At 40.0% G+C, this 12,500-nt stretch overlaps 1 long non-coding RNA gene across 1 annotated transcript in view; it reads left to right on the top strand.

Annotated features, from left to right (window-relative positions):
* Positions 1-12,500, top strand: part of LOC137633220 (uncharacterized) — a 528,138-nt gene that overhangs the window by 370,476 nt on the left and 145,162 nt on the right. Inside the window, exon 4 of the long non-coding RNA XR_011042162.1 lies at positions 3,196-3,239. This is a non-coding gene — a long non-coding RNA (uncharacterized lncRNA). The remainder of the gene's footprint in view (positions 1-3,195; positions 3,240-12,500) is intronic.

Here is a 12,500-nt window from a genome sequence, read left to right as displayed (position 1 = left end):
GCATGACGTTAATAATATAACTGAAATGACAAACCTACTGTAGTTTCTGAAATAAAATCTGTTTTCTTTTCTCTTAAATATAGAACTTTGGATCAAAGTACCCTTCCTTTGTTTACCAAGCGCACTGTGACAGCTGAAATGTTATACTTAGTCCTAGATTACAAATTACTCTCTGATGCAAATTCACTCAATTAAAGCAATGACAAGATGGCAATTACCGCGTGCAAAATTAACAGGCGCATGTCACTAATCTCTAATCTGTTTCGGAGGGACTTCTGTCTCTATTCCGTATTACTAATGTACGAGACACGTAAAAAAATGACGGCTAAATGTTTAGATAAATATGCATGCACACCCACCCCCTCTCAGCAGGGTGTGGGTGCTGACTGGAAATAATATATATATATATATATATATATATATATATATATATATATATATATATATATATATATATATATACAGTATATAAATTGTGTATATATGTATAATATATATGTATATATATATGTTGTATATATATATACATATATATATATATATATATATATATATATATATATATATATATATATATATATACTGTATATATGTATATACTGTGTAATATATATATATATATATAATATATATATATATATATATATATATATATTTATATATATATGATTACTAGCAAAGCTACAACCCTAGTTTGAAAAGCTAGATGCTTTAAGCCCAATGACTCCAATAGGGAAAAATTGCCCGGTGAGGAAAGGAAATGAGGAAATAAATAAACGATATAAGAAGTAATGAACAATTAAAATATATTATTATAACAACATTAAAACAGATATTTCACTTATAAACTATAAAAAGACTTGCGTCAACCTGTTCAACATAAAAACATTTGCTGCAAGTTTGAACTTTTGAAGTTCCACTGATTCAACTACATGATTTGGAAGATCATCCCACAATATATATATATATATATATATATATATATATATATATATATATATATATATATATATAGAGAGAGAGAGAGAGAGAGAGAGAGGAGAGAGAGAGAGAGAGAGAGAGAGAGAGAGAGAGAGAGAGAGAGAGAGAGAGAGAGAGAGATGTATATAGCTAGACACTTGCTCTTTATCATGTAGGAGAGATGGCATGTGATCCCCCAATGTATTTTGAAGACTGTTACCGACTATGTGATTATTACTTTGCTGTGTTCTACAAACGTGTCTGGGAGCCCTTTTTCGATTCTTATGCTTGGTTGATTAATTTTTTCCTTAGATAACTTTTTGATTAGGCTGTAAGGTAATCTCATACCTATAAGTTTACTAAAAGGAAAGGTGTTGGATACTTGTCATAAATTTAATGTTATGATCATTTCATTACTTTTCTCAAGGTTAAACATTAATATTATCTTAGAACCGTTTGAAAATTGTGACACGGCAAAAAGAGAGAAACAAGCTTGTTTTAAAGTTAGAATTAAACAGTTTGTTGAGAATATTATTTATTCTTAACAAAATTGATCAAAATGGTCAATTTTTTCACCTTATATGTACAGTATATATATATATATATATATATATATATATATATATATATATATATATATATATATATATATATATATATATATGTTTGTGTATGTATGTGTGTATATATATACATATATATATATATATATATATATATATATATATATATATATATATATACATGTGTGTGTGTTTGTGTGTGTGTGTATATATATATATATATATATATATATATATATATATATATATATATATATATATATATATATATATATATATATATATGGCTGATATTTTACATACAACAGATTTTAGACTCTTAAAGACCTTTTCTTTCTTGGTCAGTGTCCGGCGAGCGATTGTCGAAAGTGTTGTAACTAAAATGCAATACATTTGTATCGTTTAAGCACTTCGAAGTGAACTCTCCCTTGCATTTCCATTTTAAGGGGACCTTGTATAATCGTATAATAAAAAAAAAAAACAATGAAGGGTTAACTATTGTATTGTAATTGTTCAGTGGCTACTTTTCACTTGGTAAGGGTAGAAGAGACTCTTTAGGTATGAAAAGCAGCTCTTCTAGGAGAAGGAAACTTCAAAGTGAAACCATTGTTTTCTAGTCTTGGTTATTTCCATAGCCTCTGTACCATGGTTAGAGTTCTCGTGCTTGACGGTACACTCAGGCTCACTATAATATGCTTTTTCTAGGTATGGTTGTAGCTTAGCTAGTTATGATAATAGTGACAATAATAATAGTAATATTAACCAGAGGGGCAATCGGTAGAGCGCAGACCTCCGCTGCGGCTGTTTATTCCCTTTTGCTCGACTTTGACCTTTGACCTTAACAGGTATTAATTGGCGTGGATTTTTATAAACAAATATGAACCAAGTTTGAAGTCTCTGTGACAACGATGTCCAAACTTAGGTTTAATTACGTGAATTGGACATTTTGCTTGACCTTGACCTTTCAAAATGTAATCATTTCCAGCTTTTTACATAACAGTTAATTCCTGCAAGTTTCATTACTCTACGATTAAAATTGTGACCAGAAAGCTGTTCACAAACACGCGCACACACACACACTCACACAAACAGGGGCGAAAACATAATCGCCTTCCAACTTCGTTGGCGGATGTAATTAATAATAATAGTAATGATAACAAATGCTAGCATGTATTCAAGAGGCAGATATGTATGCCTGATATCATATAATTAATGCAAAACCGCGAGAAATATGCTAGTGCTTTCTACCAATGCAGAAAAATAAGACTTCTCAGCCTTAAATCTCAATCCTTTTGGAAAGCCCATAACTGAACCTTGCGTTTATGTTAAGCCTAGTCTTCTCTGCATAGTGTTATCTGATTTCCAACTTTCACACATATTCATTCCAGATTTGAAATCCGGAAAACGAAGTCTGCTACCACAAAATTAGTCATTAATTAGTTTTTTGTAGATCTGGTGTTATATTTACTAATACGTTCTATTTAAAGTCACTTCCATCTCCTACAACTTGATGTAAAAGGCTGAAGCCTCAGTGTAACTAGTTCACCCATTCATAAAATGCGTTTCCCTTTGCGTGTTAATTTGTTATAAGCATTTGCCCAGTTTCTGACCATCTCAAGAAGCATGTGACCCATGCCAAAATAGACAATACAGTTTTTTTTATTTTTTTCAGGATAAGACTCCAAAGGTGAAAGTCGTACGTCTCTTGATTCTAAGGTAAATAATTAATTTACTCATATCTTTTGTATGAATGATAGACCTCTTTTATGATAACTCCATCAATTATCAACTGAAATACAATAGGTATAATATATCTTGATATAAGAAATATATACTGTGTATATATATATATATATATATATATATATATATATATATATATATATATATATATATATATATATACATTACATTATATACATATCCTATATTCCGCGGCAATCACATGTATACTTTGTATTTTTCATTTCTTTCAGCGTCATAAATAGAAAAAATTCGGTTTCATATCACGGAGTGGTCGTTAAATGAAAAAGAGTATTATTTCCATAAACAAAATCAATCATTTTTTACGAGTCGTCATTCAATTTGTTTTTTTTCCACGGACTCTTTGATGTTGAAGAATCAGTATCTGATCCAAACTGATTGGAAATAGGTCATGTGTCTATACACATGTAACATTTTTGTTTGATATGTCAGTGACGCTATGGTTTCAGGTGGATTTTTCACAAATAAATACAATATTGCGCTTCCCGGACCCAAAGTTTTTCTAGTAGCTCCAAATAATGATTCTTTTGTCTGAAATGAATTATGGATTATGTGAAAGAAAAATACATGATTGCAATGTATCTTCATGAGCGTTATTTGGCTTTCATAGTGGGTATTTTTATACTGATTTAGATACATGCCTAACGGATATATGATTACGTATTTGTATATATTTATTTAATTTTAATGCTTCCAATCATTAATATCTTAGGCTTTCAGGAATTTTAAATTCCAATTTTTTTTTATGCAATATAGTAAATTCCCCAAAACGCGTCAAGTGTGATCAAAACTAATACGCACTATAAATTGAATTTAAATGTCCATATGTACAACACTGAACTATTAATTGATTCTTGAATAAATAGACTTTCGGACTTGGCCCCTTCAAATCTGAAATGAAATCTGAAGGGCATAGGTGCAAGTAATATTTCACCCATATCTCATAAAAACCTACGTATGAATGTGATCTTTAAGGCATCTTCCATAAACTTTGTCTTAAGTTATATAATAAGTAAGATATTGTGAGATTCCGATTCTCATCTGAACACTGTAATACCAGTCGTGTTCTCATCTCAAACACTAGTATACATGACTAGTTCTCGGCATGAGCAGTGAGCAGGGTTGTAGGCAGTTGTCTGATGCAGGGTGATTCCCAGGAGATTTTCAAATTATGTCCACAATTAAGAGGTGAAAGTGGTACTCATATCAAAAGTAATATGCTCAGGGATACCAAATCTCACTATCCATCCTGAGAGTAAGGCAGATGTGCATAAGGCAGACGTCGCAGTTTCTATAGGAACTGCTTCAGGCCAACGAGTGGAGCGGTCAATGACAGTAAACAGCCAACGATGTCCTTGTGATGAGGGTAGGGGACCCACTACGTCGACACGAATGTGTGCATAACGACGGAGATGCTATGGAAAGTTGCCCACTCCTGATCCGGATCCGTGTGTCGATGTACTTTTCAAGTTTAGCATGAAATACAGGTGCGGACCCAGTCCTTAGCATTCTTAGTAATGCAGTGGCAAATGAACTTCGTCTTCAGTAGCTGTGCACTAGATCAACGTGAGGGATGTGAAAGGCCATGAATGAAATCAAACACCTGTTGGCACATGGGAGCAGGTATCCACGGTCTAGGTCTACCAGTACTGATATCACAGAGGAGATTGCATTGAAGTCGTCGAGAGGGATGTCTTTCCTATGAAGGGATGTACAGGATGTCCTACTTGCTTGGTATTCTAAATCTTTTCGTTGGGCTACTGCCAAGGCGTTAGTATCCAATCCCTGGTGAATGGTAGCCATTTTTTTATTGATAGGGCATCGGAAACAGAATTCATTTTCCTAGGGACATGTTACAGGATACAATTGTATTCAGCCACGGTAGGTGAGAGATGTTGATGTTGATGGGTCGACCAGGCTTCAGACTGTCGAGTGAAGTCGTGCACCAGAGGCATGTGGTCCGTGAGAATGACAAAGGGCGTACCTTCCAAGAAGTGGCAAAAGTGACAGACAGCTGAGTGCACTCCCAGTAATTCGCTGGTCAAAGGTAAAGTACCCGGATTCCACCTTGGACAGTTTTCTACTGAAAAAGGCCAATGGGCGGGGCAAGCCATTGACTACCTGCTCGAGTACTGCTCAAATAGCAATGTCGGTAGCATCGGTGGAGAGAAGGAGAGGTGCGTATGTCATGGGAAAAGTGAGAGCAGCAGTGTCTGATAGAGCATTCTTTGCGTTGCAGAAGGCCACGGCTGCTTCTTAAAGGGGACCCCACTTTAGGTCTTTTAGCTTGCCCTTGGGGGAGCTGTAGAGGGTGGCAAGAGTGGCGGCGATTGCTGGCTGGAATTAGTGATAGTACTTGATCATGGCGAAAAATTCTTGCAGTACTTTAACGGTTGAGGTCAGAGGGAGGTTCTGAACGGCTGCTACCTTCTCAGGGAGGGGTGAACTCTTTCAGGAATGATGTGGTGCCCTAAAAACTATACCTCGTTGGTGCCACAGGTACACTTGTTGTACTGAGCTACAAGGCCTCTCTGTTGTAGGCGGTTGAGCCTTTAATCCCCTTCATACGGATATAGAGAGCCATCTTTCTTCAGGATGATGTATAAAGGTGACAAGGATGGGCTTGAGGCCTTTTGGCAAAGGCCTATTTCTTCCATTTTAGTGAACATTTGTGTAGTGGCTGCCAAATGATCTGATGCCAGACGCCTGATTCTGGCAAACCCTGGGGGCCTGTCGTCTTGATATGGTGATAATACCATGTTTAGCAGGAACTGTGGGCGTTAAACAAAGTTTTAGACAGAAAACTTCTTGGTTACAACAGGAGGCGGTGAGTGATGGCATCCGTGGATGCGCTGATGTGGAGAGCAAGGTCGGAGCGGCCGGGTTGGAGAGGTGTAGATGAGTATGAATCCACGTTGACTAACCATCGGTAAGGGACATCAACCATGAGGTGGAAATGTGAGAGGAAATCCGCACCCAGGACGTCAGCCATGAGAAACTTATATTTGGCTCTTCGAAACAATGATGTGAGGGTTTCATAACCATGGGTAGGTATTGCTGATTCATTGGCAGCTACCAGGTGGACATTGACAGACTTAGACTGACCGGAGAACGGCCTTAGCAGAAAGGAACGGCAAGCACCCGTGTCTACCAAAAATCACACTACCGTACCTGCATCATGTCAAAATAATAGATTAGTGACAGGGGAGGCTACCGCCACAAGCGATGGCCTTCCTGCAGGTTTTTTTGTCCCCTAATAACTGTTCGCACATTTCTTGGCAGCAGCCCCGAATCTTGAGTGGTAGTAGCATAATTGTGACCAATGAGCGTCAGTATGTGGGTGGAAAGGTGGTTGATTGTGGCTTAAGCAAAGGGTGGTATATGTGGGTGGTGGGTGGCTTTGTCGCTACTCTGGCACGTCACAGAGTGGCCGATTATTCTACTGCATTCACGTCTACTTCAGTCGATGTTGAATAGTTATCCGTAAGGGCATTAACTTTAGTCATTAGGTCCTTCATAGACAAAATATTGACATGAATGATGGCAGCGCCTGCAGGTTTGGGTAGGCGCCATACCCGAATGGCAAGAAGTAGATCCCCTTCATGAGGAGAGCCGTCTGCAGCAGGTTGCAGTCGAGCAATACTGGTCATTTCCCTGAGGGCGTGTGAAGTCTTTTGGTCCTGAAAAGTTTGGCTATACGGGCGGCTGGCGAGGTTAAGTACTGCTCGAGGAGGTATGTGTTAAGGGCATCGTACACTATTGGGGTCTCATTTTGTTTCCAAAGCCAATCGGAGATTTCTTGGAATGTGTCTGTTGGAACATGGTCTGGTTTACTGCTTCAGTGAATCACGCCCTTGATTCGAAACTGGACTTTGGCACGCTGGAACCAGGCGAACACTTCTCCGCTGGCAAAGGATGGCAGTTTCATTTAGGCGGTGTGTGTGTGGAATAGTCAGGTTCAGTGGGTGGCATCATCAAACTGTAGGGCACAGCAGTGAGGGGGATAGCAGGAGAGAGCAAGTCCTCCGGTGGTCACCAATTGTGCTAGAGAGCCATTAGTTCCTCCGGTGGTCACCAATTGTGATAGAGAGCTATTAGGTTGTAACCGAGAGGCGAGGTGAATGCAACTAAATTGATTAAACAATCATCGAGTTTATATACACGGACTTGTGAGAAAGAACGTCACAAAAATTCAAACATGGGCTACCATGCTTTCACAGGTTGGTCTATTAACAGTGCAGAAAAGGGGAAGTGATAGGATAAAAAAAAGAAAACCGTTATAGCGCACGAGCCTGTATGAAACTCGTGTGGTACAATCTACATATGCAGTTAGCCACTATCCTACGGGACATCATGAGTGTAAACGCCAATAGAATAAACTTTTAGAACAAGTACTTTTTACCTCACTCTTGTGATTACATCAATATCATTTCCATGCATAAATTAATGCATTTTCTGAACTGATCACGTTTGCAATTGGAATGCCATATGTTGGAATGCGTTCCTACATCTAGATACATCCAGTAACTGAAGGTTACACCTGAAGTGTTGTAAGAGTTTCTGAAGAAAACCAAAGGATTATTATAGAAAACCTGCATAAAGCTAATGAAAGTTGTAAATAGAGTTGTATTTCTAAACTATATTTATATAGCATTTGTTGATTTATAAATAAGCTCGTTAAATCATGATTTTAAAATGTAATATCAGAATGTCTTGTAGATCAGAGGTCAGAAACTCTAAACTTGAAATTTATAACGGTGTTATAATTAAAATCGTTAAGTAATAAAACTACCTTTATGTAAAATCCCTCCTCCCCCTATTCTTAGTATTATTTTATATACCTAGTGATCTTAACTTTTAAAAGTCAAGGTTATTTTAGCAACCTTACATGTAATAACCAACCTCAACGTGATGCAATTAGAATTTATATCCATTTATTATGTCACCATTTACCTTTAACATGGTTGATATATTTAAATGATATTATTTTTATTATTATTATTATTGTTGTTGTTGTTATTATTAATAGCTAAGCTACAACACTAGATAGAAAAGGAGGATGCTATAAGCCCAAGGGCTCGAACAGAGAAAATAACCCAGTGGAGAAAGCAAATAAGGAAACTGAAGTTATAGTGTGCCCCAGTGTACTTTCAAGCAAGAGAACTCTTAACCCAAGACAGTGGAACACCATGGTACAGAGGCTATGACACTACCTAAGACTGTAAAGCAATGGTTTGATTTTGGAGTGTCCTTCTCCTAGAAGAGCTGTTTATCATACCTAAAGAGACTGTTCTATCCTCACTAAGAGAAAAGTAGCCCCTGAACAGCTACAGTGCAGTAGTTAACCCCTTCAGTGAAGAATTTTTCTGTTTTCTTAGTGTTGTTGGGTGTTTGAGAATAGAGGAGAATGTGTTAAGAATAGGGCAGACTATTCAAGGTATGTGTAGGCAAAGGAGAAAATGAGCCATAGCCATACAGGGGTCCTATGTAGTACTAGAGTTGTCTTGCTTGAGGATACAATCAGGCACACTATACTTAGCTGTTTCCTTATTTCCTTTCCTCACTGGGCTATTTTCCCCATTAGAACACTTGGGCTTATAGCATCTTACTTATCCAACTAGCGTTGTTGCATAGGAAGTAATACTATTAATAACACTAATAATCTGGCCAGTCAAAGGACCCAATAACTCTCTAGCAGTAATATCTGAACGGATGGCGGGTCCTTAGCCAGTCCTTCAACTTCTGGTTCCTATATCCTAGGCGGATAAGCAACTGTGGAGGTAATTATTCCGTATCGAGGGTAAATCCTGATAATTAGGTGGCCAAAGGAGAGTGTTGTCGACTTAATCCAAATGATTGATTCGAATTAGGAAGATCTCAAACGATAGAGAGCGTAATTAAAATGATCTCAAGCAATAGCTGAAGTGTTCAATGATTTCCAAGAGATCTTGACCCCGATCTACCTGCTTTGTCACCCTTTATGAATAATTGTCTCCCAGAATTGTTACATAGGCATTGGTACATGAAGCTTTTATGTTTGTATGTATTTGTACCATCATTTTAAGTACAGTATTTTAGAAACTTGCTTCTAGAAACATATAGAGGGAAAAATTTTAGTATCCCTAAAAGACACTATAGCCCAGCGGCATAGTAAGAAATATGAAACCAATTGTTCAAATTGTTCTAAAAGCACCAAAATTGGCACACATGTGGATTAATACATTCTGAACAATTTTGGATATGGAGGCATTCAAGATTCTCCCCGTAGCACATTTGGCGGCCATTTTTCAAAATGGCCGCTATTTACCGTTATCGTCATTGAATATGTACCATAATTTGTCTTTTTGTGGATGCTAAAGGTGATAAGTGTGCTAGAGGTGATAAGTATTGTACAATTACACATACTTCTGTGCTTACCAAATAATTTGGCTACCATTTCACAAGAAAATGAATTTTACTTTGCAGCGGCAGCGTTGGTGGCAGTGACGGCGGCTGCAGTAATAGTATAGTGTTGATAGTCATGGTGCTTGTAGTAGTAACTTGTGGTAACATGGTGGTGTTTTGTGTCTTTGCAGGTGAGGCAGCAGCAGCACCACCTGACATCAGAGACGCGTTGTTCCAGACTGCAGCCATGGCAAAGAAGTTCCAACTGGTCGATACTTTTGAGCAACGTACTCCCACAACACCTCCTGAGACAAACTGGAAGCTGTGTCTTGTATGTCAAGAGGAGACAACAGAGTCACTTGTCTGCCCAGTACTGTCTAAACGCCGAGACCCTGGGAGTGGATACACGACAATGGCTGCAAACTTGGTCAAATTTGATGAACTCGGAGAACTGCCAAGAACTGTTCAGTTACAGAGACTAGATGAAGGACAAGGTGTTGAGGCGACAATGGTTGCCCACCAGGCCAAGTGGCATAAAACATGTATGCTCAAATACAATAACACAATGCTACGAAGAGCAGAGAAGAGACGCATCGCAAGCAGCTCAGCATTTGATAGTACTGACAATGTCCAGGCCAAGCGCGCCAGAACACACTCTTCAGAAGCCACTACCAGCGGCACCTCCTGCTTTTTCTGTGGAAAGTCTGGCACAGAGACCCTACATGAAGTAACAACCTTCCAGGTGGACACACGCGTACGGAAGTGTGCAGCGCAATTTGGGGACAATGAACTCATAGCCAGGCTCAGCATGGGTGATATGGTGGCTCTGGAGGCCAAGTACCATTCCAAGTGTTTGTTGGCTCTTTACTATCGTGCAAAGACCACTGTAGAAGCCGAGCAGAAAACTGACCATGAAGGTGTAATGTCAAGAATCGTACTGGCTGAACTGGTCCTGTATATCGAGGAAACCCACCTAGAAGAGGGCACCACCCCAGTCTTCAGACTCGCAGAACTTGTAAAGCTATACACAACAAGAATGGAACAGCTCGGGGTTGTTTTGTGCCAGAAAGTTAATAGCACAAGGCTGAAAGAGCGCCTGTTAGCCCAGATACCAGGCCTGAGATCCCACAGCAAAGGCCGAGATGTTTTACTAGCGTTTGATGAAGACATTGGTGAAGCGCTAGGCAAAGCCTGCGAGCAAGACTGTGACACTGAGGCAGTTCACCTTGCGCGTGCTGCACAGATAGTTCGTCGATATATGTTTGAAGACATTTACCAATTCCGTGGATCATTCCCGGGCGGCTGTCAGGAGGACTCTGTGCCAAACGTACTAGTTGCAATGGTAAATATGGTGCTGGATGGCCCCACCATCAAGAATCAAAGCCATTCCTCTTCAACACAAGCAGCTCTTTCCTTTGCGCAGCTTCTCAAGTTCAACAGTGTCAAGCAAAGTCGGAAGCAGGGAGCAACCAAGACACAGGAGCCTCCAGCTGTCAGACACAGTACGTCTCAAGAAACTCCTCTTCCAACCTATGTTGGGCTGATGCTGTATGCTGAAACACGCAAGAGAGGACTTGTGGACAAGCTCTTCTCTCTGGGCCTAAGCATCTCATATGACAGAGTCCTACGTCTTTCTGCCCAGATGGGAAACAGCGTGTGTCAGCTGTACCGCATAGAGGAAGTGGTCTGCCCGCCTACCCTGCGTAGCAATGTGTTCACAACTGCGGCTGTGGACAACTGTACCTAGGGAGCAAGAGTGACTTGCTGGTGTGCCTTGAAGGCCATGCTGAGCCTCAGTTTGAAGCTCCTACTGTCACTGCTGTTGTCCTCGATGGAGCAGTAATCGTACAGATGTTGAAGCCGGGTACTGCCAACACGTTCGAGGAATATGCACAGCAAGTGTTCATCCCATACGTTGTACAACGTTTCCAACATGTATCACGTCTTGACCTTGTGTGGGACAGCTACAGAGCAGATTCCCTGAAGGCATCAACCAGAGAACAGCGTGGAAAGGGAGTACGTCGGCGTGTTGTCGACTCAGCAGTCATACCAGGAAATTGGCAAAGTTTCCTGCGAGTTGATAGCAACAAAGTGGAGCTCTTCAGCTACCTCTCCACCATGCTTGCAGAGTCCTTTCAAGAAGAAGGCAAGGAACTGGTCGTCACTGATGGGGAGCAGGTGATCTGTGTTCCACAGCAAGAGGATGTCAACTCACTCGCACCATGCAACCAAGAAGAGGCAGACACCCGCATGATGCTACATGTAGCACATGCTGCACAACATGGTCACCACCAGATACAGGTTCGAACAGTAGACAGTGACGTCGTGGTCCTAGCAGTGATGGTAGTCCAGAAACTACCAGCTGGAGACGAACTCTGGGTAGCCTTTGGGACAGGCAAGAACTACCGCTACATTGCAGCCCATGAAATAGCTTCCTCCCTTGGTCCAGAGAAGGCATGTGCTCTTCCAATGTTTCATGCCATCACAGGGTGTGATACTGTGTCAGCCTTCGTCGGACATGGGAAGAAATCTGCCTGGGCAACATGGAACACGCTGCCAGAACTCACTGATGCCCTGCTGAGTCTGGCAAATGCACCCACAAGCATCCAAGAGGATACAATGCATGTCATCGAGAGGTTTGTCATACTCCTGTATGACCGCACAAGCAAATGCAAGGACGTCAACAAGGCGAGAAAGCAGCTCTTTGCAAAGACGAACTCTGTTCAGAACATCCCGCCAACCTACGCTGCTCTGGAGCAGCATGTGAAGAGATCTGCCCTTCAGGGTGGTCATGTCTGGGGCCAGGCATTGGTACCAACGCCCGTGCTC

This window comes from Palaemon carinicauda, chromosome 42 (assembly GCF_036898095.1).
Source record: "Palaemon carinicauda isolate YSFRI2023 chromosome 42, ASM3689809v2, whole genome shotgun sequence".
Lineage (NCBI taxonomy): Eukaryota > Metazoa > Arthropoda > Malacostraca > Decapoda > Palaemonidae > Palaemon > Palaemon carinicauda.
Note: the sequence above shows the minus strand (reverse complement) of the source record. Positions and strands in the feature narration are given on the sequence as shown.